General features: G+C 48.3%; 1 protein-coding gene and 1 long non-coding RNA gene across 4 annotated transcripts in view; one reads left to right on the forward strand and one right to left on the reverse strand.

The window, feature by feature from the left end:
* Smokl6 (sperm motility kinase like 6) overlaps window positions 1-25759 on the reverse strand; it is a 111203-nt gene that overhangs the window by 34686 nt on the left and 50758 nt on the right. The window lies entirely within an intron of this gene.
* Window positions 1-25759, forward strand: part of LOC102554696 (uncharacterized) — a 121316-nt gene that overhangs the window by 10720 nt on the left and 84837 nt on the right. The window contains exon 3 of the long non-coding RNA XR_010055076.1: window positions 697-25394. This is a non-coding gene — a long non-coding RNA (uncharacterized LOC102554696). The remainder of the gene's footprint in view (window positions 1-696; window positions 25395-25759) is intronic.

Raw genomic sequence — 25759 nt, forward strand, 5'->3', positions numbered from 1 at the left:
ACAACATAATTAAAAAAAAAAAGAAACCAGGGCTAAACGAGAGCAAGGATATAATGAGGGTAGGTGTGTTAGCCTAAAGACCATACAACATCCCAAGATTCCTCAAAAATAAAAGGCTTACTGAGTAGCAAACAATGTAAAGTAAAATATGCAAACACGGCAAAGCCTGAGGCAGAGACAACAGAACTGACTGAAATCTCCAAGGCCAGCCAGGCTAATATATGACCCAACAATATCAATGGGGACTGTAGAGCAGCAGGGTGGAAGGAGAGAGCTCACCATCAACACTTCCCTCTAACCCTGACCCTTACTGTGCGTGCCCAGCACACCAACGCACATACACACATGAAGAAATGCACCTGTGCACACACATGTACACAGAACCACAGCCACACAAGCAAAGGTAATTAAAGAGTGAAAGCTATAATCAAATTCATACTGATCAGACATGCTAGTGCTCATGAAGGGGTGGTGTGTTAGACAGGGAAAGGTGACCGGTGTGGGGGATGAGAGTTCCTTCAGGCACAGCTACAAGTTTTGAAAATCTCCTGGAATCATGTTTGCAATGCGTGAGATAATCATACCAATGGCTGTTGAATTCTTAGCATATATTAAAAAGTTCCCAAGTTGTACTCTACAAATCCCTGAGTTGTATGGGACAAAAAGTTTAATAAAATCGTTAATCCTCCTTCTCAGCTCTGTGTGGAGCACTCCTTAGGTTGGACGCCCTCGCCTCCGGCTTTTAGCAGAGATATCTAGAGCCCCCTCCGACAGCCTCTATCCCCCGAGGCAGGAAGACAGTACAAGCTAGGAAGAACCTTGGAACCCTCCAGGACCCAGGAAGCAGAAGGGCAGCACACCAGCAAAGCTGCATAACAGAACATGGGAAGCGCAAAGTTGGCCAAGAAGAGAGCTGGTCAGGGAGAGGAAAAGTTTCTCCAACCCCGACCCGAAGGAACATCATGGGCTGTAGAATTTCTCTCGGGCAGAAGGAGGGACATGAGCCCATCACACAGTGGAAAGGAACTGTGCTGGATCAGGTGGCTGTAAAGACCTCTCTCCACCTGCTGAAATGCGATGGCATTGACCGTGTCTGTGGACTAGAATTTAACAAAGACAAGAGGGTACTGTGCCTTAAAATTCCTTCTGACAGGGTAGCATCATCCCAAGTCACTGACACCAGCCTTCTTGATGCCATCATTGGCAAAGCAGTGGAACATGTATTTGAGGGTGAGCATGGCGATGAGGGTGATTGCAGGGGCATGGTCCTGGGCCAAACTCCTATCTTGGATGCCAGCTTTTATATAACATATGAGAAAGATCCTGTGCTGTACATGTACCAGCTTCTAGAAGACTATATAGAGGGCGACCTCTGTATTTTGGCAGGGTGCAGAAAGCTGCCTCTTTTAGACATCAACCTTGAGCTTATGGATGCCCTGATAGGCAAACATGTGGGATACACCAAAGACGATGCCTCCAAGAGAATTGGCGTGGTCATAAACCAGGCTGAAGCCGAGCCCAGTGTGTACTTAGTTAAGTTTGAAGATATTGTTTGTGACTTGGCAAAACACTTCTAAGCATTTCACAAAGCGTCAAACAGCCGTATAAATAAAGTTAAAGTTTTAATTTTTTGGAAATAAAGTTGAAATTGTATTTGCTAAGAAATACATTCATTAATTATAGAAATAAGTAGAGCATTTCATTAAATGTGGGAAATCGAACAGTAATCAAACTAGGACCTGGGTCCTGTGGGTATAATTGGGTGTCTCAACTCTGCAGCCTGCTCCATGGATTGCATCTGGACTGCTAAGCCCGGTGCGGGGAGTTCTGACTAGCAGGAGAGCTGCCAGTTCATCTGTTTCCCTTCTCTGGCTTCCTGGAATCCTACAAAGTCAATGGCTTGCCCTTAAGAACACAGCAGCTTGGGCGGTGCGGCTGGTACAGGCCTTAGCTTAGGTCCAGCAGTCAGGAAGCAGAGGCAGGTGAAACTCAGAGTTTGAGGGCAGCCTGGTCTACAGAGGGAGTTCCAAGACAGCCAGGACTACACAGAGAATCCCTGTCTCAAAACAAAACAACCAGTCAGCCCTCTGAGGGGTTAGGGAGAGGGTATAGGTTCCTAAGGGTATGTCCATAGGGTCACCTGACTCAGGCTGCTCTCCTGAGCTGCTGAGGAAATGAAGGAAAGTCACATTGAAAGTGAAGCTGGGAACAGCTGGGAACTCTAAGTGTGCCTGTGGCTGCCAGGAATCTCAGGCTGTTTAATTGGTACAGCACGGGAGGAGGGGTTAGCTAGCCTGGGTGGGAGGTGTCTGTCCATGATCAGTGTCAGGCTGTAAACATCAGGGGGAGAAACCACACTGGCTAGAACTTGCACGCACTGATCAGTCATTCAGCCACACTCATGACTGGACTCCAGAGCAAAGCTGTGCTCTTCACCCGGCACGTAAGAGGAACGTCCTTCCCAATTTAGGATGAGACACCCGGTCTCTGAGTCCTAGTTAAGCCAAGTGCATGTCAAAATAGACTGCAACAGGACCTCACCCATTCAACTTTCTCCTGGTCCCTGCAGGTTAGGGACCATTTCACTGACAGGAGTGAGGAGCAGTCAGGGCCTCTCTCTGCCTAGGGCTCTCTGTAGCAGGCAGGTCAGAGTCATAGCTTCTCTCAGGCTGTGCCACACACATCCACTCCACCTAGTGAGCACTGAGTTCCAGTGCAATCCACCAGGCCCTCACGTCTGCCTCAAATAGGTCCTGAGAGCTACAAGGGACAGCCAGCTGCTTCTGAAACTTAAGACATTCTACCTGAGTTCCCACCTCTGGTGACATGTCACCTGGTCCTAGTCCTGCTCTTTCCATTTGTATGGTGACCATTGACCCTGTGCTGGTCCATTTGTCAACAACACAAGCAGGAGACATCTGAAAGGAGGGAAGTGTGATTGAGAGAATGCCTGCATCACATAGCCTACAGGAATGATGTGGTGTCTTCCTCAGTGACAGGTATGGGAGGATCATAGCCCTCTGGAGGATCCGCCACTACTGGGCAGCATGTCCTGAGAAGGACAGTCAGGTTAGCAAGACAGTCAGCAGCCCTCCTCTGAAGGCTCTCTTTCACTTCCTGCCTCCAGGTTCCTGCCCTGATGGAGTTCCTGCCTTGACTTCTCATCAAAGACGGCCAAGGATCAGGACACATGAGCCTCATAAAGCTTGTGTGCCCTGTGTTGCTTTTGGTCATAGTGTCTGCCACATCGATGCAAAGTAGCCTACGACACACTTGTATTTTGTACACTGGTCCTCATCAGGCAGTGGATGTTCCAGGACAGAGAATGAAGAAGGAAGGGAGGCTGATAGGCCCGCCCCCTTGCAGAAAGGGGATTGGTGGATAGCACTCTGGGGGATGGGCAAACCCTAACTGCCACAAACTGTTGTTTAACTTACATTAACTAGCCCAGAGCCCGAGATGAGGTATTCAGATACTCTGCCTTTATCTCTACATGACATTTCTCACTTTGGGGCGGGGTGGACTCAAGACCTCTGTGTAACCCTGGTATCCTCGAACTCCCTCAATAAGACAAGGCTAGCAGTGAACTCAGAGATCCACCTGCCTCTGCCTCCCGGGTGCTGGGATTAAATGTGTGCACTTCCCCCCACAAGGTTTCCTCATGGCATTTCTGACAGTTCAACCTCCAAATGTGGCGAACACAGTGACCACCCCCAGGAGCCAGGCACAGGGAAGGCAGGAGATGGGAAGCAGGCCTGAAGCCTAAGGGAACAAAGTTTCAGGTGGGCAGGAGGAATTGTCTCAGACACTCTACACAGCAGGGTGATGGTCGGCCTGAAGCGATATCCTAAGATGTTCAGAGCAACTGCAGGCTTCCTTTGCCCCTGGGATCTTAGGAGACGGCGTGGAGACCCCTAACCCCCGGGATTTGAGGGAAGTGGGAGGGAATGAGCCAAGTTTGGATTCTTCCCAGAGTTAAGTCCTAATGTCTCCATAGTCTGTGCCCAGGCCCCAGCCTGTTGGCCTCCACAGTTGGGCAGTATTAAGGGGCAGTATTGAGGCTCCAGTTGACCTGGCCGGTGTTGCAGGTTCTGCACTGGATAAAAGTCACCGAGAATGCTGACTTGGGAAAGAATAACAAGGTGACCTGAGGAAGCAGACATAGCAGTTTTCTTTCCCTTTCCAACAGCTGGACTAGAAATGAATCCAAAGCAGGTACATAGGAGTCCTTTGGTTGCCCCAAAAGAAACAAAAAACACAGCTCCCTTGAATACAAAACTGCAAACCAGACACACACATATCGATGCTCCATGTGAACATCAAGTGGAGGTCGCCCCCTCACCATATGGGCACAGTGGCTGTGGTGATATTAGACTTGAGGGCCTTTTTCTTCCTAGTGATCATGTTATGGACCTATGTAGGGGTTTGAATGAAGTTGGTCTCCATAGGCTCCTGGGAGTCAATACATGTTCCTAGCTGGTACAACTGTTTGGGAAGGGTTGGGCAGTGGGGCCTTGAGAAGAGCTGTGTTCCTGGTGCTGGGTTTGAAGGTTTCAAAAGCCCAGGCCATTCCCAATGACTCATTCCCTCTCTGCCTCCCACATGCAGACCAAGTGAGCTCTCAGCTGTTCCTCTCACAATGGCGTTGTTGTACCACAGTAGACTCTCGGTCTATGAGTCTGAATTACAATTCACTTTTCTAAGTCTGCTGTCTTGGTCATGGTGTCTTACTACAGCAAAAGGAAGGAAGACGCAGACCTTAGTAGCTATTGCTTTAGAGGATCAAACGCGCTGACATTTCCTCATTGAGAAGTCAAAGCCATTAGATATTTAATGGTCTTTGCTGTTGAGTAGTAACATTTGGGACTGCTATAAAGGTTATTTAAGGGAGAGCCATTCCATGGTCCTCCCCATTTGGGGTACTTAGGACCCTCAACAAGGACAAGTATGGCCTGATGCCCATTCATACGCAGCTTCAGAAATGCAGCTTTTCTAAGATGAAGACCGCGCTGGGTCAGGCATTTGGAGATCATTTGTCCAAGGGTGGCCCCTCCTTCTAACTGACTCCACATGCATACCTGACTATAAAGCTCCCGTGAACCCACTGGTTGAGTATGCTTGACTTGGGTAGAATAATTCTGCGGTCTGTTGCTTAAACCACATCTGGATGACACAGATACTTGCTCGTGTCTTCAAAGGAATGCGGCTTAGTGCACAGGTAACTCTTTTGTGTGGGAAGACACAGGTTTATTGATAAGAACTTTTGATCCGCAACTTGGAAATTGTCCTCTAGACCCGTCCTGCCCCAGATCCTGATTACACTGAGTGAGGCCTGGGAGGATGAAGGTGGGGAGGACAAGGTGAGGATGCTCAGTAAGGACAGCCCAATATTAACAGTGGGTCAGGCAAGCTTTCTCCAGAGTGCTGTTGGCCTCACGTGTGAAGCTGAGGCAGTTTAGTAGACAAAGGAACAGATAAGCACAGTCTGATTTGAAAATCATGGAGCGCTTCTGTCAGAGGGACCTTCTGAAGTGCACTAACATGGAGGCTTTCTTCATAGTGGGTGGGAGAGCCGTGAGCCTGACACAGGAAGCCCCAGAGCTAACGGTTTGGGAGGAGGGAGGATGGGGAGGACAGGGAGGATGAGAGAGAGAATGTGGAGCCGGGGGGAGAGAGATGGGGTGGTGTGTTAGGTTCATTCCTTAGTTTCAACCCACTTTACTTGCTCCCATCCCTGTTAATGTATAAATTATAGCTGATTTGAGGTTTTTACTAAAACCGTGGTTGTAATGTTGTGTGAAACTAGTAATACAACGTTACAGACCTGCCCTGTGTCCCCATTTCTGAGGAAAAGCAACCTCTCTGTCCAGCTCTCATGCAGACTTTTCAATTTCTCAGTGCACACAGCATGGCTCCAAACCCTGTCTTCCTGGGATTGAGGAGGTCTTTCTCTTTGACTGCACGTGTGTCAGTGTAGACAACTACAGGTTCAGGAATGCTAAAACCATGCTGACACTGAAGACAGGAGCAGCTTGGGCTCTCTCCACTCCCAAGGAGGGAAGAGCAGCTGCCAGGCCCAAGGTGCAGCCTGGTATCTCACCAGGCCTTAGGTGACCAGAGATCTTTTACAGGGAGAGGCGATATTAATCAGGCTCTCACTTGGATAAGGAAGTGTAAGAGGAATTTTCCTTGGTAGTGGGAGCTGAAACTAAAAGGATGTGGATGCTGTTCAAAGTTTGGGTTAACAAAATGTAACACACTGTCAAGACTGTGGCTCCATGGTCATTCCTGTAGGGTGAGAGCCCACGGTCTGTCCATGGTGAGGTTCCTGTACTGCCCTGAAATCCAGCCTAGCTTGCAGTGCTCATGTACAGGGTTTCCCCGTGTGCCTGCAGCCTGGGTTCCTGGTTTTCCCAGACAGTGACATCCTTCACCTCCATGTGCATAACTCCAGGAACTCTCCTCTTTAGTCCTGCTCATTCTCTGTTGTACCCAGGTGAGCCTGACCATAGCAGAGCTCTACACGCGTGTGTTAAAGCATACTTTTCATCTCTACCTAATGCTACTCCTTAAGACCCAACACCTGTCTGTTGGAGATTGAGCCCATGGCTGCTGCTCTGAAAGGGCAGCAGCAGTGAGCTGTGTGCATGGCCAGCGGTTATTTAATATCTGCAGCGTCACCGTCCAAAAACTTCATTCTGAGTTACTGTTGGTGACAGATCAAATCAAAGTTAAAACAACCCGCATCCTATTTGCGGTGTGGTCGTACTTTGCCAGAAGCTGACCAGAGAGCACTGGTTCGCTCCAGAAGTCAGCTGAGGTGACAGAACATTGTTGGAGGCAAAACTTGGGTTTTGCAAAAGTAAAAGTTGCTTAGTATTAATATTTACTCCCCTTGATTCTTTGTTATTCTGGGGCCAGAAACCTATGGCTTCAGGCAAAGTAACACCTGTTTCTTAACAGTGGGCCCTGGGTCTGTGGGGTAGGAGTAAGGTAAAGGATTTATTGCTAGTGCTCCCTTCTCTGGCCAGTTAACCAGGAGCCCTTGTCTGCCTAGTTACCTCTTTGTGAACTAGAGAGGAAAGAAAGGAAAATACTTAAATTTTTGTACACAGGCAAATTTGCACATACACATATACATTGATACAAATACATTCTAGCCCAGCAATCAGTCTCAATGCCACAAGTGTTCATGCATGCTTGCATGTATACACATATACTTACATAGGTACATATGAACAGACAGACATATACCTTTGGATGTAGGGAGGGATGGTGTGATAGAAGGATGGAGGGATGGATGGAGGGAGTGTTGGAAGGTTAGAGGGATGGAGGGATGGATGGATGGATAGAGGGATAGAGGGATGGAGGGATGGAAGGATGGAGGGATGGATGGAGGGAGTGTTGGAAGGTTAGAGGGATGGAGGGATGGAAGGATGGATGGATGGATAGAGGGATAGAGGGATGGAGGGATGGATGGATGGAGCAAAGCTTCCCAGTGCAACCCCACCATCTTTATTTCTGTTCTCTAGCATTTTCATAGATAAATGTTGCACAGAATGGGAGTGACAGAAGGATGTAGATAAGGAGTTGCAAGCAGCTCTGTCCCGTAAGAGCTGTATAAACCCAAAGCACCTCTTCCCCAGGGGCCTGCATCGCCATATTGCACACCAGGGGCTTCACTGCCAACATGAACTAGAATGGTTTTCCTGGATCACAGATTTCTCCCAAGTCTATTTGTCGTCTGTTTGGTTGGGGTATGAAAGCTCACTGTATTTCTTATTATACAGCCTTTACTAAATATTATGAATTAGGAATTGGAACATTTCTATTCTTGATTATGTATCCCCAGGAAACCAACTAAAACCACCTCTTAAAACTTTCTTCCTAAGATCAAATCAGGAATTCAATAAAATCATTATTCATCTGAACAGTATTGATTCATGAAGTCATCTTTAGGTTGATCTGCAGGAAATCTGCTCAATGGGGTGGGTTAAAGCCCAAGGATTATTACACTAATTCCATAATGAGAGGAAAGGCACAGCACTTGCCAAAAGCAATCCCGAGATGAAGTCTCTTTGAGGCCTTGCATCTCACAGCTCAGCCATCTTAGTTCAAGCAGAGAGTGAGGCCTCCTCCAGGAAGGCCACCTGCTAGCCTTAGTGTTTCCTAAATGGCTCCTGACAGGACTTTACAGTTTATTCCTTGCTTCCCATCCATTCCTCTTGCTTTCTTACATGAACTTTCCTCATTTTCAGGTAGGATACCTAGGAATTGGACAGATTGCTTGGGATACGTCTATCTCTGAACAAATACCTCCAAGATCCAACTTGATAACCCTTATCTGGCATTCTAAGTAACTGAAAGTTTCTACCCTGAAGTAGAAGTTTCCTGTCTCCTCCTGCTCGGACTCTTAGTATGGTCTTTGAGAGAGGTCAATTCTGAGAGGTTGTTTCATGACCCCTCACAGAGAATTTGTTTCCAGTTAAGGTTTTTACAGGCAGGCAGGCAGGATGGGATGTTGTGATGAGAGATGCCCAACGTACAGGGAGGAAGGTGGCTGGAGAGAGAGGCCCAACGTACAGGGAGGAAGGCAGTTGGTGACAATGTTCTATGTCAACTACTCTTCTCACAATCATGTGGGGTCTTCCACAGGTAGAGATTAGACACTTGGAGTCTAACTATGCTTGGCTTACCATGGAGGCATCTACTAAGGAGAGGTGAAAATCCCTATGGGAAGAACTGCCCCATATTAAAAGAGTGCTTCCCAATTTTGATAGGTAAATGCCCTCTTTATTCTGACATTCCTAAATGATCCCCCCAAAAGACACATATCCTTCTATATAAATCCTGGCATCTCGTGGTAGAATGTTTTCCCTTAGATTGACATTGGGACCCTCCCAATGGGGACCTCAGTGCAGATACAGATCTCATTTTCCTTGTCTGAATTCAAAGGAATCAAAATGGATTAAGTATCTTTCACTGAAAATTCTGACCAATCATGTCTCGAAAATTGAATAGAAGAACCAACTGTCTATCCAGCAACAAAATATATAATGTTAATTTTGGACCATGACCCCCTAAGCAGGCTGCAGCCTTCCTTACTTCAGCAGGAACAGGCCAGAGAGGCTGCTGGGCAAGAAAAGGTCTAACACTCTTGTGTCCATGGGGCAGAGTGGCTGGACAACTGTCCTCAGTGGACCATCACCTGTGTCCACCATGTGTCAGAACTAATGGCGCAAGTGACTTCCTTACGTGCTCCAGCCCAGTGCACTTTATTTAGCTTTAGTAGGACTGAGAAAGGAGAGACATACAATGGTAATGGCAACTGCAGGCCTCAGCCCCTGTGAACAGTGCCCATTAGGGTAAGAAGGGTAACCTTTTTGGAAAGATACAGAAGGCTCAGCAGAGCGTATGCTTTCCTCCTGCCCTGGTGGTCAGAGCTGGTTCAAACAAGAGTTGAGGGATGAGGTGGGGTAACTACTGCGAAGCAAGGGATACTTCACCACAAACACAGCGGACTTGGTGACAGAGGACTTGAAAGTGTGACGTCATGCTGAGAGCCTATGACCAGGCAGGCTTGCAGTGTACGGGTCAGGCCAGTAGGAAGTGGAGTAGTCTTCAGATGGGGGGTGAGGATTATAGGAAAGACGGATGAGAAGACAGAGAGACAGAGGTCGAGGTGGAGAGGGCTGTCCAGTCAGTGCTGCTGCAGCCTTGAGCTTCTCAGAGGCTTTAGAGTATGGTGGGAAGGAAACTCCCAAGCCAGCAGAGACAGTGGCTGACGTACATTCAATACCTGTACCCATCTGGAGGCCTCCCTCCCCCTCACTCCTCCTTCCTCCAAGGCTAATAGAACATTGAGCTCCTCGACGTGAACTTCAAGTGGAAACCCTGTCCTCCTGTGGTCAGTAGAGCAGGCAATCTGCCAGTAGACCCTGACCCGACTGGACTACGCCTGACAGGCAGGCTTTCACAGAAGCAGGCAGAATGGCTCCCCACAAGGCAGAAAAGGCACAAAGCTGCTGCTGGTACAGCCTCCTGAAGCCAGAAAAAGCTCGACCCGCACCAGGCATGATGGTGAGAATGAGTTGTCCTCTTCGTTTCTGACAATATATTCTCAACCACTAATCCCTGTCCCATCCCTTTACAACTCTATGGCCTTCTGGATCTCACAACGGAGGAGGTACCACTTGGAAAAATTGTTTTAGCTCCGAGATCCAACCCAGGCTGATACCAGGACACTAAGCAAATCATGGCTTCCTACTTCTCTGTCTACACAGCCAGGTGGAGAGGGATTTCAACTAATCCACCCACAACCTATAGACCCCCAGCAGGCCATGTGGTTTCCTATCCTGTGGCATGCTTTAGAGGTATAGCCCAGTGGCCCCAGCCCCACCAGAGAAGAGAAGACTTACAGGTCTAGGTACTCAGAGAAGTTGAACCCTTCACTCACATTCCGTCCAGAGTAGAGCAAAGTCCCCATCAAATGGTGTCTTACCAGTGTTTCTATTACCGCACAAAACATCACGACCAAGAAGCAAGTTGGGGAGGAAAGGGTTTATTCAGCTTACACTTCCACATGGCTGTTCATCACTAAAGGAAGTCAAGACAGGAATTGACACAGGGCAGGAACCTGGAGGCAGAAGCTGATGCAGAGGCCATGGAGGAGTGGTGCATGGCTGACTTCCTTCCCCTTACTGGCTCAGCTTGCTTTCTTATAGAACCTTACAATACCAGCCCAGGGATGGCACCAGCTGCGATGTGCCCTTCAACATTTTTATTACTAACTGAGAAAACACCTTGCAGCTGGATCTCATGCAGGCATTTCCTCAAGGGAGGCTCCTTTCTCTGTGATAACTCCAGACAGTAGAGATGGTCTTATGAGTGACTGCAGCACTCTCACCAAAGAACCACCCGGGGATTCCTGAACCAAATCTGTGCGCCACAGAGCTGTTCCCAGCCGACAGGCACAGGGGATCTGTGGACCCAGCCTCACTCTTCCCTTGAACTTGGAATGTGCCGTCAACACCTGCTCTCCGTGCCTTGCTGTCTTGGGATTTAGAACATGTGGGGAGACAAATCTAGTTCTCCCAGCAAAAGGCTTCAAAAGACTAGGTCTTGAGCCTCAGACTTTTTTGCAAAGCCTTGGGATTAAACATCATTTAGGAAGCTATAGGGAATCTCTGGATCCATGGCTTACACCGAGACTTGGTAGATTGAGGAGCTGGGAGAATTCAAAGAATGCCAAGTTGACAAAGAAGGGGGATCCTGGGAAAAGCGACACGTAGCATTGTTCTTATGAACACACACCTTCCCTTGACAAACATAACAGGAGGTCAGTCTTGTACGAGTGAGCATATAGCTAGGGGTGGAAGCATACGACCCCTCCAGGTCCCATGTTATATCAGGTACACAGTATGGGGTCTCCGTCTTCCACCTGCAGCAGTCAACAATCCACTCAGAGGTCCCATGGTTACCTAAAAGCTGAAGCCAAACGTCAGTGCCCATCTGGATGAGCTGAGCTACACGTGACATGCCTGGGGAAGAACCTAGAACGTACCTTCCCCTCATGGTGGTTCATGGCTAGGCATCCCGTCTGCATCCACTGCAGCATCACCCAGTCACCTCCTCTTGTTCCCCCATCAAGGCTGAGGGACTGTGATGACCACAACTGCTCTGCTCTCTGGAAGAGGCTCCCCTGGGTTAGTGTCTGGCAGCACGTTAGCTGGGCTGCGGTTAAAAGAATAGGACATGGTGCCAGTCTACGAGAAGTGCTGGGGTATTTGAGTTTTGTACATCCACTTCTGTTGCCCCAGAGGAAGGCCAATACAGCACGGGACATGGACCCCTCTGTAATCTCACGACATAGGACCAGATGTCCTCCTTCCCCTTCCTCTCCTGGTGTCTCTTGCTTCCCCTCTAGGATCTCTCTTATCTATTGCTTCTTTTTCTGTCCCACAGTCATGGTGATTTTAAACTATTTGAGAAATCTCTAGTAATAAGGACCTATTCATATAATCAAAGCTTTAAATCTTTGAAGTTTCTTTTCCAAGATCCGAGGTTTGACCACACAACAAAAGCAAAATTCCCTAGCAACTCTCATCAATTAAAAAAATAGGCTTGGGAAACAGCCCAGGGCCTCATGATCCTGGTAAGTGTTAGATGTCCAGTCAGGCTAAATACAGGTCAGGAGAAAGGTGGAGATATTTTTTTGGACTGCACTGTTTGGTTTAAAAGAAGACACCAACCAAGCAGTCATAACTGGGAACAAAAAGATCAGTTTTATTCAGTGGGCCGAAAAGACAGGTACAGGTTTTGTTTTCCCTGAGGGAGAAGACCAAAACAAGATTACTGAGGTCCCTGACGAGAGTAGCAAGTCTTTAGTCAGTGTGTGTCTGGGCAGTTAAGGGTTTTCTTACAAAAGAAAGCCACACTTCAATGCAGAAAGCTTGTCAGTATAGCTGGCTTATCCTAGTTACCAGGTCTCAAACTGCTGGAAACATCAATGGGCCACCTGACTCCAAACCAAGGACAATCTTTCATACAAGGTCTGGAGTTTTGCATGCTCTCCAGGAAAACACCTTAGGGGGCATGTGAGGCACTGCACAACATTGCCACTGGCTTTCCCCATCATGACATAGCAGGGACTACACTGACCTAAATCACAGTCACCGCCTGAGGAGGGTGTGTGTTGCTCTCCGGAAGAGCAAGTTTGGGGGAGCTGGCACTGCTACTTGGTGCCAATTCAGTAGTGTGGACAAAGAAAGGGACACCCTTCTCTGTCCTTGTGCCTTACCACCTACAGCAAGCTTGAGACTTGACTCTGGTGTGACCAGAGCAGGAGCGCTGCCCCTGACACTCACTTGCTACAGCACTCTGGAGTTCAGGCCCCAGACCTTGCCTGGGAGCACAGTAGAGCTGGGCCTGGATGTATGGGTTGTGTACAAGCCCCAAGGGTCCTCTTGTCTGCTAGGTGAGGGTGAGATTCCCTCTTCATTCATTCATCACGTGATACCAGTGGCAGGCAGGAGAGCTGGCCCTGTGGTCATCTGTAACAGAACTGGCCATGTCCCTCACTAGCTGCAAAACTCCAAAGATTGTGACCGGCACCCTACCTGAACAGCAGGTTAGAGCTGGCCCTGCTTGCATGGAGTACTGGTCAACATCTATCTACAAAGGCCACTGAAGCACTCTGCTGCCTCTTAAACAAGTAAATATCCATCTCTGAACCGCTGAACTGGGAGAGGCTGATCTCATTTTCAAGAGAATGCAAAGGTCCCAGTGGCCCAAAGTAGAGACAGCCACTGTGGCTTATGCCGTGTTGTACTTGCTCCATTTCTTGCTCTGACATTACTGTGATGGAAGATTGAGGGTCCCCCATAGGAGGCTGTGGGCTGTCTGTAGTTCTGTCCCTACAGAAGAGAGAGCTGTGGTTGGCGACCTGTGGGATTCCCTCACAGCTGTCTGTTTAGTTGTTGGGTGAGATCAGCTGCACCTAGTGTGGGAGCTTTCAGTCGTCCCTCAGCAGCGGTATGCACCAGAGCAAAGCAACCCTAGCCTTGTGGCCAGCAATTCTGCACAGAACCAACTCGGGAGTCCATGTGCTCTTCCCATCGGCAAGGGTACATTTGGCACTGTCAATCTTGCCTGCCAAAGACAAACACAAGCTGTGCTGGCCATAAAAACTGTAGAGATAACCAAGAAGCACATCAGGAGAACACTGTCAGAAATGACACCTCAGACACTTCACCATGCTGACTCCATCAGGCTCTTGAAGGTTCTAGTAACAACATCAAAACAAGTCTATCTAGCTACAGAGTGAGCTCCAGGAGGAAACCTGTTTGACCTGATAATTGGAGGATGGCCTGCTGCAGGAGGGCGAGGCAAAGGTAATTTTGGGCAGATAGCCACAAAGTACTGCCCCAAACTTGACATTGTTTGAGACGCTAAACTTCAAAACATTATACAAGATGCAGACAGAAAAACCAAGCTGATGCTTTGGCTGCTTCACCAAGCTCAGACCTAGCATCGCCCCTAAATGGCAGTGAGGAACCAAGGGCTTTGGTACCCCAGAGATTGTACTAGAGGGGCCACATGGTGGGATAAAGGCAGATGTGTGGGGTCTGTGCTTGCTTTTCTATTTTATCTCACTGGGTGCCACCAGTTCAGAGGAAGCCACATGAACGGTATCAGGAAAAAGATTGCCAGGGGACCTGTCATATTCTAAGTTGTATCTCTGAGCACATTGAAACCTAATTATCCAGGTCCTCACAGTGTCTTGAGAGATGAGGCCCTGCACTCACGACACTGAGGGACACCCATGGGTCAGGAAAGGTGAAGTAAATATCCCAACTGTGGTCTCTCTATATTACAACAGTGTAGACATGCTCTGAGGAAAGCTGTCTAATGCCAATGAGATGGTTGAACCCCTCCAAAAAAAAAAAGACATTGGCGGAATGATGGGTGCATATTTGATTTTAAAAGAACAGGTATGCAAGGAGGTTGAGCATGGATCTACCACTTCAGCCAAGCCTGGATTCCATGCACTATGCCCCTCCTTTCACCAGCACATGCCTGTATCTCTGGATATTAGCCCAAAAGCTCGAATTACCCAGGATATAATCCACAGACCACATGAAGCTCAAGAAGGAGGACGACCAAAGTGCAGATGCTTCAGTCCTTCTTAAGGAAACAAAGGAGATACGGAAACAAAGTTTGGAGCAGAGACTAGAGGAATGGATACTCAGAGCCTACCCACCCTGGGATCCAGCTCATATACATACAGCCACCAAACCCACACAGCATTGCTGATACCAAGAAGTGCATGCTGAAAGGAGCCTGATAAAAGCTGTCACCTGAGAGGCTTTGCCAGAGCCTGACAAAAAGATGCGGATGCTCAAAGCCAACCACTGAACAGAGAACAGGGTTCCCATTGGAGGAGTTACAAAAAGGTTTGAAGGAGCTGAAGGGGTTTGCAACCCCATAAGAACGACAATACCAACCAAACAGACCTCCCAGGGACTAAACCACTACCCAAATGGACAGAGCCATGGCTCCAGTTGCATATGTAGCCAAGCAGGGCCTTGTTAGGCACCACAGGGCAGCCCTGCCAAGGTTGGACCCCGCCCCCAGTGTAGGGGAATGTCAGGGCAGGGAGGCATGAAGGGGTGGGTGGTTGGGGAGGAGGAACACCCTCATAGAAGCAAGGAGAGGGGGGATGTGATAGGGGAATTATGGATGGGAAACTGGGAAAGGGGATAACATTTGAAATGAAAATAAAAAAGTTAATGTGTTCATTCATGTTGAAATGTTTAAATAAAAAAAAAGCATAAAGAGGCAGGAAGCAGACCCAACAAAAGTGTCAACAAGTATGGGGTGGTGCATCACAACCTTGACAGTGGTCACTACCCCATGCTACACCATCAGCCTCTCCCAGGTTCTAGTAACAGCAAGTCGGGTCCATCTTGTTGCTCAGTGTGCCCCAGGAGGACACTTCTTTAACATGATAATGGAGGGTGTCCACTGTAGGAGGAAGAGGCAAAGAAAACATTCAGGCAGACAGTGTCAGCCATGAAGTACTGCCACAGCCTTGACATTGTCCATGGAGACAGGAAACCCCAGTTTCCTCAGAGAGGCGGAGGGTAATGTGAAGGATGTTATAGATTTGCCCCGGGCCATGGAGTGCAGACCGAGCAGCTTCCTGCAAGAGCAGTGTGAGACCAAGGGCTTTTCTGCCCCAGAAGTTGCCTTATTGGACCATGTGATGGCAAGGAGGCAGACATGTACAGTCTGGACAACAGTCTGGACAGCTACTCCATTCCGACATCAGTGGGTCCTACTCATCAGGAAGCACCAGGAAAGAGATCATGGAAATAGATTGCGGGACCTATGACATTCCAACTCATGTCTCTGAGCAACTTGAAAAACATGAGATCATCCCAGTTCCCCCAGAGACGTGAAGTTCTCCATTGAAGACATTAAGAGACATCCATGAGACATTAAATGTGGAGGAAGTATTTCAACTCTGACCTATCTGGATTGAGACTATAGACATGCTCTGATGCATGGCTTTAAATTTCAACGAGATCTTGGAATCCCTGCAAAATATTGTGGCAAAATGAAGGGTACATATTTGACTTTAAAAGAATGGGTACAAGAGGGGCATGAACACACACCTAACACTTGAGCCGAGCCTGTGATTCCATATCCTACACCTCACACAACACCAGCACATTTCTGGTCTTTCACTAAAGAGAAGGGCAGTGAGCCCAAATCTGGCCTTCTGCACATCTGGCCCTCAGGTGTGCACAGACCTTTGCCCGGACACTGTCAGGGCACGAGATGCCAAGAAGTGCCTCCCCGCCTGCCATTGCTTCACAGTATGCCAAAAAAGAGCTGATTCACTGCCTGCCTGTGCCCTCCATTCAGAAGCTGTGGCTGCCTCATGTGTCTGCAGCAGCACATTGGAAGAGGAAATGTCCATGACTCCTCAGGAAGACTCTGACAAAAAAAAAAAATCTCATCACCCATTCTGAATGTTAGGTGCTTCAAGAGACTGCGCAAGAGAAGCAGGTCTGGCCTCTCCAGACTCTGTTGCTTCCCAGGACTGCATAGACAAAAACCCACCATATCATGTTTTGAGAATGTGACTTCTCTGCAAGAGGCAGGATGCAGAATGTAATGAAAGGGTAAACAGGAATGGGACGGTACATCACAACCTCAATATTGTTCACTCCACCATCCTACACCATCAGCCGCTTCCGGGTTCTAGTAATATCAGAGCAGGTCCATCCAGTTACTGAGTGTGCTCCAGGAGGACACTGCTTTGACCTTGGAATGGAGGATGATCCACAGCAGGAAGAAGAGGCAAAGAAAACACTCAGGGAGACGGTGTCAGCTATAAAGTACTGCCACACCTTGGCATTCTCCATGGAGACTCAAAACCCTAGCTTTTCCTCAGAGACGCAGAGGGTAACGTGAAGGTAATAGACATTGGCCTTGCCATCAAGAACAGACAAAGCACCTTACTGAAATTGAGATGTGGGACCAAGAGCTTTAATGCCCAATAGGGAGTATTACAGCAGCCATGTGATGGATGGCAAGAAAGCAGATGTGTGCGCTCCGAGTGTGGTACTCTATACCATCACCACTGGTTATCATCCTTCAGAGAAGGACCATGAAACAGATAAAGATCGCCACGGGAAACTGACATTCCATCTCAGTTCTGTTGGCAACTTGAAAACCTAATTCACCATATCCTCATAGTTCCCACAGACATGAGGCCTTCCATTGAAGACGCTAAGAGGCACCCATGGGTAAAGGAAGGTGAATTGAATACTGGAAATCAACGTATCCAGATTGAAACAATATAACATGCTCTGAAACATGGGATTTTAAGCCAATGAGGTCCTGGAATCCCAGCCAGAAAAATAAAATGAACGGACGGGTACATTTTTTACTTTAACAAAAAGTTATGTAAGAGGTTTGAGCCCAGATCTTCCTCTTCATCTGGCTGTGACTTTCTGTCCTATGCCACCCCATCCATACCAAACCATCCACTAGCACATCCCTCTACCTCTGATCTTCCCATAAAGAGAAGGGGCAGTGAGCCCAACTTTGGCTTCCTGCACATCTGGCCCTCAGGAGAGCATGGGCCTGTTTCCCTGACACTAACCCACACAGGGTGGCAAGAAGGGCTTCCATGCCTGCTACTGCTTTGCATTTTCCCTTGTGTCTACACCAGTGTATTGGACGAGGAGATCCCCTACCACCTGAGGAAACCTCGAACAAGGACATCTCATCACCCACTGAGAATTTGGGTGCTTCAAGAGACTGAAAGAGAATCCGCGCATGCCTGTCATGACTGTTGCTTCCCGGGCACTCCAGAAACAGACCCACCATATTTCTCAACTTAGAAAGAGCCTCCACTGAAAGAGGCAGGAACCAGACCCAATAAAAGTGTAAACAAGCATGGGATATCACATCACATTCTCGACATTGGTCACGACAGCATCAGCCTCTTTGAGTCAAAGGGAGTGGAGCCTATCTAGTTACTGAGTGTGCCAAAGAAGTTGACCTGAAAATGGGGGATGACCTGCTACAGGTAGAGGTAGAGAAAATATTCAGGCAGGCAGTGTCAGCCATAAAGCACTGCCACAACCTTGACATTGTCCATCAAGACAGGAAACCCCAGTTTTTCCTTAGAGACGCAGAGGGTCATGTGAAGGTAATAGACTTTGCCATGGCCATCAAGTGTACAACCAACACCTTACTGAAACGAGAGTGTGTGAAAAGGGGGGTTGTTTTGTGGCCATATGATGGCCGAGAGGCAGATGTGTGAGTTGGGGTGTGCTACTCTATCACCACTGGGTAGTACCCTTTCAGAAGAAGCACCAAGAAAGACATTGAGGAAAAAATTGCCATGGGGACCTGTGACATCCAAGCTCATGTCTCTCCACAACCTGAAAACCTAATTCACCATATTCTCCCAGTTCCTCCAGAGATGAGGGCCCTCCACTGAAGACATTAAGTGACATCCAAGGGTTGTTAACTGTAAAGGAAATATCCCAAGTGTGCCTTATTCTGAATCAAACAATATAGACATGCTCAGAGACAAGGCATTCAATGTCAACAATTTCTTGGAATCCCTGCAAAAAGGTATAATGAACCAATGGGTACACATTTGATTGTGAAAGGAAGCATACACACGAGATTAAGCGCAGATCTTTTACTTCATCCAAGCCTGTGCTTGTGTGCCCTATGCCACCCCATCACCAGCTCATCCATCTATCTCTGTTCTTCCAATAAGAGGAGGGACAGTGAGCCCAACTTTGGCCATCTCCACATCTGGCCCTCAGGAGAGCCTGGGCCTGTTCCCCTGGCACTATCAGGACACAAGATGGCAAGAAGGGCTTCCATGCCTGCCATTGCTTTACATTCTCCCAAGAAGAAGAGCCAATTTCCTGCCTGTGCCCTCCATTCAGGAGCTGTGGCTGCCCCATGTGTCAGCAGCAGCACATCGAAGAGGAAATGCCTGTGCTACCTGAAGAATTCTCTGACAAGGCAATCTCATCATGTCCTCTAAGGATTAGGTGCTTCAAGTCACTGTGTTAGAGAATCACAGCTTCCCTATTAAAGCTGTGTTGCTTCCGGAGGGAGGGCACCAAAGACAAAGCCCCCATCTATCTTACAAGAAAGTAGATCCTCTGAAAGAGGAAGGACCCAGAACCCATTAAAAGGTAAACAATATGGCATGGAGCATCACAACACTGATGTCGTGCACTACACCATTTTAACTTCATTACCTCATCCAGGTTGTAGTAACATCAAAGCAGGTCCATCTACTCACTAAGTGTGCTCCAGGGGGAAACTTCTCTGACCTGACAATGGAGGACGGCCCACCCCAAGATGAAGAGGCAAAGAGAATAGTCAGGCGGATAGAATCGGCAATAACGTAATGCCACAGCCTTGACCTTGTCCATCGAGACAGGAAACCCCAGCTTTTCCTCAGAGTGGCAGAGGGTCATGTGAAGGTGATAGACTTTGGCATGGCCATCAAGTACAATCCTGGGCCTTACTGAAATGGCAGTGTGGGACCCAGAGCTGGCATTAGTAGGCCTTAGGATGGCACGGAGACACGTGGGTGCAGTCCTCACACGGGGTACTGTCCCTTCAGAAGAACAACCAGGGAAGAGATCAAGGACTTAGATTGCCACTAGGACCTGTGACAGTCCAGCTCATGCCTCTGAGCAACCTGAAAACCCACATCACAACATCTCATTTCCTCCAGAAATGAGGCCTCCATGAAAGTCATTGAGAGACAGCCATAGGACAGTAAACGTGGTAGACATATTCCAAATGTGACTTATTCAGATTGCAACATTATACACATGCTGCCACGCATGGCTTTAAATTTCAAAGAGATCTTCTAATTCCTGTCAATAATGTGGCAGAATGATGGGTACTTATTTGCTTTCAAAGAATGGGTACAAGAGGGGCATAAACACACACCTAACACTTGAGCCACGCCTGTGATGCCATGTCCTATGCCACCCATATCACCAGCACATCCCTCTGTCTCTGGTCTTCCAAGCAGAGAAGGGCCAGTGAGCTCAAACTTGGCTTCCTCCTTATCTGGCCCTCAGGAGTAAATGGGCCATTTCCCTAGCACTGTCAGGACACAAGATGGCAAGAAGTGCCTCCCCGCCTGCCATTGTTTTACATTTTCCCCAAAGGAAGAGCTGATTTACTGCCTATGCCCTCCAGTCAGGAGCTGTGGCTGCCCCATGTGTCTGGCACAGCATAGCAGAAGAGGAAATGCCCACGCCACCTGAGGAAGTAGCTAACAAGGAAGTCTCACCACCCCTCAGAATATTGGGTGCCTCAAGAGACTGCATAAGAGAATCAGGGCTTGCCTGTGAAGATTCTGTTGCATCCTGAGGACACCAAAGACAAAAACCCACCATATATCTTCCAAATGTGGCTCCTGTGAAAGAGACAGGAAGCAGAACCAAGGAAAATGTAGACAAGTATGGGAGGGCGCATCACAACCTTGACCTTGGTCACTACACTATCCTACATCATCAGCCTCTTGCAGATTCTAGAAACATAAAAGTGGGTGCATCTAGTTACTGAGTGTGCCCCAGTAGGCAAGTTCTTTGACCATGAATGACGGTCCCTTCAGGAGGGAGATGCAAAGAAAACATTCAGGCAGAATCGCTTCCATGCCTGCCATTGCTTCACGTTGTCCCAAGAACAGAGGCATTTACTGCCTGTGCCCTCCATTTAGGAGCTGTGGCTGCCCCGTGCGTCTGCAGTTGGATATCAGAAGAGGAAATGCTCATGGCCACCTGAGACTCTTTATAAGGAAATCTCACCACCCCTGGAGAATATTGGGTGCTTCAAGAGACTGTGTAAGAGAATCAGGACTTGCCTGTCAAGACTCTGTGGCTACACAAGGGCTCTAAAGACAAACACCCACCATTTACCTTCAAAATGTGGCGCCTCTCAAAGAGACAGGAAGCAGACCCAAAGAAAGTGTCAACAAGTATGGGCTGGTCACTACCCCATGCTACACCATCAGCCTCTCCCAGGCTCTAGTAACAGCAAGTCGGGTCCATCTTGTTGCTGAGTGTGCCCCAGGAGGACACTTCTCTGACCTGACAGTGGAGGATGGCCTGCAGGAGGAGGGAGAGGCAATGAAAACAATCAGGCAGACAGTGTCAGCCTTGACATTGTCCGTCGAGGCAGGAGACCCAGCTTTCCCTCGGACATGCAGAAGGTAATGTGGATTATGTAACAAACTTTGTCCTGGACATCGAGTGCAAACCCAGCACCTTACTGCAATGCAGAGTGGGAACAGAGCTTGAATGGCCCAGAGGGCATAATGGGGCAGCCATATGCTGGCGAGGAGGCAGAGGAGTGCATCTGGACTTCCTTGTCCATTTCCTCACCACTAGGTATGGCTCCTTTGGAGGAAGCAGCAGACAGACCTAGATAAAGGGTTGCCAAGGGAACCTGGGACAGTCCAGCTCACTTTCCTGGGCAGCTTGAAGACATAATTCACCATGTCCTCATAGTCCCCCAGGGATGAGGCCCTCCAGTGAGGACACTAAGAGATATCCACGGGGCATGGAAGTGAAGCTAATACCACACAGCGGCCTATCCAGATTAAAGCAATAGAACATGCTCTGAAGCATGGGGCTTTAGGCCAACGAGATCTTGGAATCACAGCTAAAATTTTTAATGGGGTTGGGGATTTAGCTCAGTGGTAGAGCACTTGCCTAGCAAGCGCAAGGCCCTGGGTTATGTAACCAACTCCGGGGGGGGGGGGATTTTAATGAACAGACAGATACCTATTTTAGTTTTAAAAAAAAGGTCACAAGGGGCCCGAGCATAGATTTACCACTTCAGCCGAGCCTGAGATTCCATGCCCTATGCAACCCGGAAGGGCACATCACTCTATGACTGGCCTTTCCCTAAAAAGAAGGGCCAGTGAGCCCAACTTTGGCATCCTCCACATCTGGCCTTCAGGAGAGCATGGGCCTCTTGCCCTGACACTATCAGCACACAAGATGGCAAGAAGGGCTTCCATGCCTGCCATTGCTTCACATTGTCCCAAGAAGAAGAGCCAATTTAGTGCCTGTGCCCTCCATTCAGGAGCTGTAGCTACCCCATGTGTCTGCAGCAGCATATCAGAAGAGAAACGGCCCTTCCCACCTGAGGAAGACCAAAAAGGAAATCTCATCTCCCCCTCAGAACATTGGGTGCTTCAAGTGATTGCACAAGAGCATCAGGGCTTGCCTGTCAAGACTCTATTGCTTCCCCATGGCTCTGAAGACAAAAACCCACCATTTATCTTCCAAAAGTGGCTAGCTACTCCCATGTCTGCTATCACCCAAACTGGACTAAACACAGTCAATCACTAATAATGAAATGTAGGACAGACACACTCACAATCTGATAAGGGCATATTCTCAACAAGACATTTTCATCCCCAATGACTTTAAGTTTACCAAATTGACAGAAAATTATCCAATCCAGATGGGGAGACGAAAACACTTTCCAGCCTGTCAGACACTTCAGAGTGTGAGCTCTCCTCACTGTAGGAACAGGACATGGCTGGCCTGACCTCGTGCCCTGTCACATTTTCACTCAGTCCTCTATCAGGTGTCTCAGCCACTTACCGCCCCATCGATTCTGTTCTCCATTGGTTTCATTTCTGGGACTCATGACTGCTGTCCTCATCTGCAGAGGATGGTCATGGATTCCCTATGGAACCTGAGTTTGCACAGGACATAGAGGGTCCGGACTCTCCCTATCCCAGAGTCAGCATGAGACGAAGCCCAATGGCACATGTGACCCCTTTCCCTCCCCGCCCTAAAGGACGTGCTGTTCCATTAGCTTCCTGACACACAACTTGCTGACCTCCAGTAGTCGATGGCCTTGGCTATTCTTGATGGCCACTGCATGTCTCAAGGGCAGGCTTTAGTCATTCAGGACAAGGCAATGGCCCATCAGTTCTCCCGTCTCTGCACTTGCTCCAGTGTCCTTCCCTCCTGAGCGCTTTGGCTCTTACCAGAGTTGTAATCTACACGGGGGTATCTCATGCAGTAGGAAGTTCTCAGCAAAGGTGGGCTTGCCCTTGTCCATGGTACCTGGGGTTCCCTCACCTTGCATCTAAGGCCTTCCCTCCTCTGCTTCTCCTCTGCAGATGACGCCTCCGTCCTACAGGAGCTGGTGCATGTGGGGTCAGGAAGGACATAGCTCTCTGACGATGAGGGCAGGTGGTCATTACTGCAGAGGATCACATCTCAATACCAATGCTGATCTGGAAACAGAGTAAAACCCTCCTCCCTGAGCAAGGTATGCAGGAATATGTGAGGCTGTTGTTCACAGGAACAAATGTCCAGGTGGAATATAATGTGATGGTGTGGTGCCCGGCAGAGGGACAAAGATCAAGGCTCTAATGGGCCACCTCAGCATCTCCCTGCGGTCGAGAAGAACACCCAGTGCTGAGCTGCTTGTTTGCTGTATCAGTGTGGAGCGTCTGCCAAGAATGGACATCAGCATCTGTAGACAAGAGAGAGACCAGATTCCTACACGTTTGTTCTGCATGCCTACCCAGTAAGACAACAGTCAAGCCATTAATGTAGTGTGTACATGATACAGATTCTCCACAGGAACTCCATTCACAAGAGCAAGGCCTTTTTGGTGTCTGCCCAAAAGAAGACCTGAGCAGATGCCTTCAATCCCTGTACCCCAAGACCAAATAACAATCATTCACATAGGATCCATGAGCTGGCCCTTGTTTGCCCTCATCCCCCATTCATTCTATCTCCTAATAAGGTGAAGATATTTCCTTCCATTACAGAATTCCTGCTTCTCGGGAAGCTTGAGCACTTAAGTCCCTAAAGATTTCTCTCTTTTTAAAAAGATTTATTTATTCTAATAAGTACTGGAGTGGGCTTCAGACACACCAGAAGAGGGCATCAGATCTCATTACAGATGGTTGTTGAGCCACCATGTAGTGGTTGAGATTTGACCTCAGGACTTCTGGAAGAGCAGTCAGTGTTCTTAACCACTGAGCAGTCTCTCCAGCCCCCCTGCATATTTCTTAACCGGCCCTGAAGTCTGTGCTAATCCAGTGTTCCAGAGTACTCCCCAAGAGAAGACCACAGACATTTGCAACTCTGATCCTGTCCAACTGAGCTTCCAGTGCTCTAAGGCAAAGAATAAACAGGGATTTCCAAGGCCTCTCCACGAAATCGGTCCAGAATCAAGCTCTGGGGAGAAAATGGTAGCACACAGAACAAGGGGAGTATCACATGCTTGCCTCTCAATATGATTGGTATTTCACAGAAGGTCATTAGTGGAGGTGCTCGGGGTCACTGTAAATTCCTGTGCTGTAATCTGACACTTGGCACACACTGACAGAAGTCCCTCTGACCCTTGACAGAATGCCCTGAAGGACATTTTTACATTATGACTGGAGATGAGACCCTCAGAGGGAGAGAGGCAATGTTCCACTGAGCATGAGTTGGGACCTACAGATTGATATCTCTACTGTTGCCCTGGGCTGTTTGGGAGTCAGTGCGATTATCTGAAATAAACCCTCTTCAGTTGCATTTCTATCACAGTGACGTGACACTTCCAGGTTATACTGCATGACCATGTGAAGCCAAGGCTCGTGTGCAAAGGGACTACCCATGTCATAGCCACAGTCTAGAGCAGAGGGAAAGAAAGGCCTGCATGAGGCTTGCTTGCTTGTGCTCATCTAGAGCTCTCTGCTGTCATGCAGTCTGGGACAGAAGCCTAGGGATTGGCACTACCCAAAGTGTTGTGCCTTCCATTGTCAGTTAAGGTAATCAAAGAGGTCCTCTACAGACATGCTCACAGGGGACTTCATCTAGAGGACTCCTCTGTGAAGACTCTCCCTCCAGGTCACCTCTCCTGCACTGCTTGAGAGTCTGATTAAAGACCATGAATTGATCCAGTGGCCACCACAGCTCCCAACATTGAAAACTCTCAGACTCATGACTAGAGGCTTCAGCTTCTCACTTTGCCTGGGCTCAAGGCTGACGCCTTGTAGTGTGTTCTCTCTGCCAGCTCAGTTTCTCCCCACATTATACCTGACACTGTTTTCACTCAGCCATCAGCTCATAACTGCTATGTCTCTACCGTGTCCTCGAGTAATGCCTTCCAGACATAGATGAAGATTCCTCAGCAGACTTCTCTGCCTTCATTTGATCCTTTTTTCTGTTTCCTCTGCCAGGTCCATTTCCAGGTGTGGAACCCCTCCCTCCAAGAAAGGATAACAAGTGGTCGGCCTCTCTGCCCTTTCCTTCTGTTACCGTGTGCTTCTTTGAGTAGGCCCAATTCAGTGCTACAAGGTATGTATGAGGCTTCCAGACATTACCCTAGTTTTCACAGACGGTATGGCTCTGAGAGCCCATAACCTTGCCAAGCACTTGATATTATTGACATATTTAGTCACTTACTTCCTTATCCACTGTCTGTCTCTCTGATACTCCTGCTTTGTCTGTCTCTGCATCTGTTTCTCTTTCCTTTGCTCTTTCTCCCTGCCTCTCAGTCTCTGTCTGCCTGTCTCTTTCTCTCTGTCTGTCTGTATCATTGTGTGTGTGTGTGTGGGGGGGAGAGGTAGCATGATTATTTTCTGGGTACTGTATAGAGGTCAAAGGATACTCTATTGAGGCATTACTGAAAGTTGGGGAAATACCCTGAGATTGTACTCTAT

Source organism: Rattus norvegicus, chromosome 9 (assembly GCF_036323735.1).
Source record: "Rattus norvegicus strain BN/NHsdMcwi chromosome 9, GRCr8, whole genome shotgun sequence".
NCBI lineage: Eukaryota > Metazoa > Chordata > Mammalia > Rodentia > Muridae > Rattus > Rattus norvegicus.